The sequence below is a fragment of the Salvelinus alpinus genome, chromosome 9 (genome assembly GCF_045679555.1).
Source record: "Salvelinus alpinus chromosome 9, SLU_Salpinus.1, whole genome shotgun sequence".
NCBI lineage: Eukaryota > Metazoa > Chordata > Actinopteri > Salmoniformes > Salmonidae > Salvelinus > Salvelinus alpinus.
The window spans coordinates 16338750-16344749 of record NC_092094.1 but is presented as its reverse complement, the minus strand read 5'-3'; positions in this window follow the sequence as shown (position 1 = coordinate 16344749).

Sequence of the window (6000 nt, the reverse complement as noted above, 5' to 3'; positions counted from 1 at the left end):
TACTCAATTCCATCAACTCACCTCCGCTGCCCGCTCCGCTACTTGGATTTTTCTATCACTACATTTAAACTTGTAAATAAATACTCACCTTCGTCTTACTCTCCTTGTCCTGGTCTGCTTCTGGGTTCTACTTTAGAGAACCGTGACAGAACGATCCGGCCAGGAATGAACCCAGCGGACCTGGACTCCGTTCGACATGCCATTACCCACCAGGGGAAGATATTGGGACAACACAGCACGGCGCTACAGGAGATAGCGATTTCAGTCCAGAACTTCTCTGCTAGCTTGGCGAGTATCCAGGATCAGCTCAGTTTGCCGGCGGATTCTCCACCACCTGTTTCACCCCTCTCACCTGCCGCTTCTGGAGCGGTTTCCTTCCGTGAGCCCAAGGTACCGACGCCTGATAAATACGAAGGGGATTTGGGAAGATGCCGTTCATTTCTTATGCAGTGTGGTTTAGTGTTTGATCTGCAGCCCCACTCTTACGCCACAGACAAGGCTAGGATAGCTTTTGTTATTGAACTGCTGCGTGGTAGAGCTTTGGAATGGGCTTCAGCTGTTTGGGAACAACAGGACACCTGCATGGCGTCATACCAGGAGTTCACGGCAGAGATGAGAAAGCTTTTTGACCATCCTGTCCGAGGTAAGGACGCAGCTAAGCGGTTGTTCTCTCTTCGCCAAGGAGCTCGTTACGTGGCAGACTTTGTGATTGAGTTCCGGACATTGGCTGTGGAGAGTGGGTGGAATGAGGAGGCACTACAAGCGGCTTTTTACCAGGGGTTGTCGGAGAAACTCAAGGATGAGCTGATCTCCTATCCGGAGCCTTGTGACCTGGACAGTTTGGTCGCATTATCTATTAGGGTGGATAACAGAGTTCGAGAGAGAAGGAGGGAGAAGCAGTGGGTCCGGTCCAATCAATAAGCTACTCGGTTACCATTCGGGTCAGGAGGTGGACCAGAAGGTGTTAATCATGTTTCCTCACACGGGATTAGTGGAGGAGTCCTGCCGCCAGATCCTGAACCTATGCAAGTGGGGCGGCACGGGTTAACTAAGGACGAGCGCCAACGTAGACGTGAGACCAACAGCTGCCTCTACTGTGGTAGCTCGGGACATTACATCTCCGTTTGTCCTCAGCGCCTGTTAAACTGCTCGGCTCGTTAAGTTTGGGAGGTTTGTTAGCGAGCCAGTTTCAACCTCTCAAGAGCCCTGTCAGACCTCGTTTTCCTGCTACCCTCATAAATAAGAATCAGAGTTTAGCGATTAACGCTTTCATCGATTCAGGTGCCGATGACAGCTTCATTGATGCCGACTTAGTGGAACAGCTGGGGCTTTCCAAGGAGCAATTACCGGAAGCCATTGAAGCAACCACTCTGAACGGCAGTAGTCTGGCACGGATCACTATGAGGACTGAACCGGTTAAGATGTTGTTGTCGGGGAATCATTCTGAGGTTATTTCTTTTTTCATTTTGCCTTCCCCCCATATTCCTCTGGTTCTTGGATACCCCTGGCTAAGAGAACACAATCCCTCGTTCGATTGGGTGACTGGAAAGGTAACTAGTTGGAGCATTGAGTGCCATGCTAACTGCCTCAGGACTGCCTGTTCTCATGCTGTCCCCAGTCGGGTCAGTGAGTCTGCTCCTCCTGATTTGTCCCTGGTTCCTGAAACATATCACGAGTTGGGTGAGGTGTTCAGTAAGCAGAAGGCTCAGTCACTTCCTCCCCACCGACCTTATGATTGTACGATTAATCTGTTCCCTGGAGCTGCCTTTCCCAAGGGACGGTTATACAGTATCTCTCGACCTGAGCGGGAAGCCCTGGAGACCTACATAAAGGAGTCTCTTGCTGCAGGTCTCATTCGTACCTCGTCATCACCCCTGGGAGCTGATTTTTTTTTGTGAGTAAGAAGGATGGCTCTCTTCGACCGTGTATTGATTATCGGGGGTTGAATGATATTACGGTCAAGAACAAGTACCCCTGCCCTTGATGAGCTCCGCTTTCGATTCTTTACAGGGTGCTACTGTGTTTACGAAGCTTGATCTACGCAATGCGTGTCATCTGGTTCGGATCAAAGAGGGGGACGAGTGGTTGACTGGGTTCAATACACCTATGGGACATTTCGAGTACCAGGTGATGCCGTTTGGACTTTCCAACGCTCCAGCAGTGTTCCAAAGTTTGGTGAATGACGTGCTGAGGGATATGATCAGTCTGTTTGTGTTCGTTTACCTGGATGACAAGGAGCTTTCCAGCCACATCCAGCATGTTAAGCAGGTCCTGCAGCGGTTATTGGAGAACCGTCTGTTTGTGAAGGCAGAGAAGTGTGATTTTCACACCCACACTACATCCTTCCTCGGGTACATCATCTCCAGGGGTGAGATCAAGATGGACCAAGAGAAGGTTCCGGCGGTTCGGGATTGGGCCCGGCCCGGTACGAGATTGCAGCTCCAGAGATTCCTGGGATTTGCGAACTTCTATCGGAGGTTTATCCGTGATTACAGCCGGGTGGCCGCCCCTTTAACTGCTCTGACGTCTTGCACCAGAATTTTCTGTTGGACTCCTGAGGCAGACCGAGCATTTCTGAACTTGAAGAGCCGATTCACCAACGCCCCGATTCTCTCTCAACCTGACACTTCCCGTCAGTTTGTTGTTGCGGTGGACGCATCTGATGTGGGGGTGGGCGCCATCCTGTCCCAGCGTAGCTCCACTGACGGTAAACTCCATCCCTGCGCCTTCTACTCTTGTCGTCTTTCACCAGCTGAGAGAAACTACGATGTGGGTAACCGGGAGCTTCTCGCTGTGAAGCTTGCCTTGGAGGAGTGGCGTCACTGGTTGGAGGGAGCGGAGCAACCGTTTGTGGTCTGGACTGACCACAAGAATCTGGCTTACGTGCAATCGGCTAAACGTCTCAACTCCCGTCAGGCCAGGTGGGCTTTGTTTTTTGGACGCTTCAATTTTTCCCTGACGTTCCGACCTGGGTCGAAGAATGGCAAGGCGGACGCCTTGTCCCGGATGTTCTCCAAGACGGAGGAGAGTGGGGCCAAGACTGAGACGATTATTCCCCAGAACCTTGTCGTGGGAACCGTTACATGGAGGATTGAGGAGGATGTGATGGCGGCCCTTCGGACGCAGCCCGGCCCCGGTAACGGTCCACCCGGTCGGTTGTTCGTGCCTGAGTCGGTCCGTTCTGATGTCCTTCAGTGGTCCCACGCCAGCAAGATAGCTTGTCACCCTGGCGTTGCCCGGACTATGGCGCTACTGCGCAGACGATTTTGGTGGCCTGCCATGGGAGAAGATACCCGGAGGTTTGTTGCCGCTTGTCCTGTTTGTGCGCAGAATAAAAGTACCAATCGGCCCAGCTCTGGGCTTCTTCACCCCCTACCTATTCCCCGGCGACCTTGGTCGCATCTGGCCCTGGACTTTGTCACGGGGTTGCCCTTTTCTGTTGGGAACACGGTCATTCTGACCATTGTGGACAGATTCAGTAAGTTCGCTCACTTTGTCCCCATCTCCAAGCTTCCATCTGCCACTGAGACGTCCGAGATCCTTGTTAGGGAGGTTTTCAGGGTCCACGGTTTGCCCAGTGACATTGTTTCTGACCGTGGTCCTCAGTTTACCTCTGCTGTCTGGAGATCTTTCTGTTTGGCCATTGGAGCTACAGTCAGTCTCACATCTGGTTTTCACCCCCAATCTAATGGTCAGGCGGAGAGAGCCAACCAGAAGATGGAGTCCACGCTGCGCTGTCTTGTCTCCTCTGATCCCACCTCTTGGTCCTCTCAGTTACCCTGGGTCGAGTATGCCCATAATACTCTCCCTTCATCTGCAACTGGGATGTCTCCCTTCCAGTGCCTGTATGGTTACCAACCTCCCTTGTTTCCTTCTCAGGAGAGGGATCTCTCGGTTCCCTCTGTCCAGGCCCACATTCGTCGTTGCCACCGGACCTGGCATCGGGCCAGGAGGGCCCTCCTTAGAGTTTCGGACCGGTATCAGATCCAGGCGAATCGTCGCCGTATTCCTGCTCCCGCTTATACCGTCGGAGATAAGGTTTGGTTGGCTACACGGGATCTTCCTCTACGGACTGAGTCGAAGAAACTGTCACAGAAGTTCATTGGTCCGTTTGTGGTAGAGAGAATCATTAATCCTGTTGTGGTTCGACTCAAGTTGCCTGCAACGCTTAGAGTACACCCCACCTTTCATGTCTCCTGCCTCAAGCCGGTTCTCCTCAGTCCTGTTGCCCCCTCCTCCTCGTCCTCCTCCCCCTCGGATGATCGGAGGTGGTCCTGCCTACACGGTGCGCCGCATCCACCCCTGAGGGGCCCCTGTGTTGAGGATCAGCGTGGTGGATGTGTTGTTACCTATCCTTACCACCTGGGGGTGGCCCGTCAGGAAGTCTAGGATCCAGTAGCAGAGGGGGGTGTTTAGTCCCAGGGTCCTTAGCTTAGTGATGAGCTTTGAGGGCACTATGGTGTTGAACACTAAGCTGAAGTCAATGAATATCCTTCTCACATAGGTGTTCATTTTGTCCAGGTGGGAAAGGGCAGTGTGGAGTGCAATAGAGATTGCATCATCTGTGGATCTGTTGGTGCGGTATGCAAATTGGAGTGGGCTTTGGGTTTCTGGGATAATGGTGTTGATGTGAGCCATGACCAGCCTTTCAAATCACTTCATGGCTATAGATGTGAGTGCTACGCCTCGGTAGTCATTTAGGCAGGTTACCTTAGTGTTCTTGGGCACAGGGACTATGGTGGTCTGCTTGAAACATGTTGGTATTACAGATTCAGACAGGGAAAGGTTGAAAATGTCATTGAAGGCACTTGTCAGTTTGTCAGCGCTTGCTCGGAGCACACGTCCTGGTAATCCGTCTGACCCAGCGGGCTTGTGAATGTTTATCTGTTTTAAGCTTTTACTCACATCGGCTGCGGACAGCGTGATCACACAGTCATCCGGATCAACTGATGCTCTCATGCATGTTTCAGTGTTACTTGCCTCGAAGCAAGTATAGAAGTTACTTAGCTCATCTGGTAGGCTTGTGTCACTGGGCAGCTCTCGGTTGTGCTTCCCTTAGTAATCTGTAATAGCTTGCAATCCCTGCCACATCCGACGAGCGTCGGAGCTGTTATAGTACAATTCGATCTTATCCCTGTATTGACGCTTTGCCTGTTTGATGATTTGTCGGAGGGCATAGCGGGATTTCTTATAAGCTTCCAGGTTAGGGTCCCGCTCCTTGAAAGCGGCAGCTCTACCCTTTAGCTCTGTTTATTTCACTTTTATTTAACCAGGTAGGCCAGTTGAGAACGAGTTCTCATTTACAACTGCGACCTGGCCAAGATAGAACAAAGCAATGCGACACAAACAACACAGAGTTACACATGGGATAAATAAACGTACAGTCAATAACACAATAGAAAGTCTATATACAGTGTGTGCAAATGTAGTAAGATTAGGGATGTAAGGCAATAAATAGGCCATAGTGGCGAAATAATTCTGTGCGAATGTTGCCTGTCATCCATGGCTTCTGGTTGGGGTGTGTACGTACAGTCACTGTGGGGACAACGTCCTCAATGCACTTATTGATAAAGCCAATGACTGATGTGGTGTACTCCTCAATGCCATTGGAAGAATATCAGAACATATTCCAGTCTGTGCTAGCAAAACAGTCCTGTAGTTTAGCATCTGCTTCATCTGACCACTTTTTTATAGACTGAGTCACGGGTGCTTCCTGCTTAAATAAAGCAGGAATCAGAAGGATAGAGTTATGGTCAAATTTGCCAAACGGAGGTCAAGGGAGAGCTTTGTACGCGTCTCTGTGTGTTGAGTAAAGGTGGTTTAGAATTGTTTTCCCTCTGGTTGCACATTTAACATGCTGATAGAAATTCTGTAAAACTGATTTAAGTTTCCCTGCATTAAATTCATCGGCCACCAGGATCGCCGCCTCTGGGTGAGAGTTTTCCTGTTTGCTTATGGCGGAATACGGCTCATTGATGATGCAAGATGATGCAATCTCTT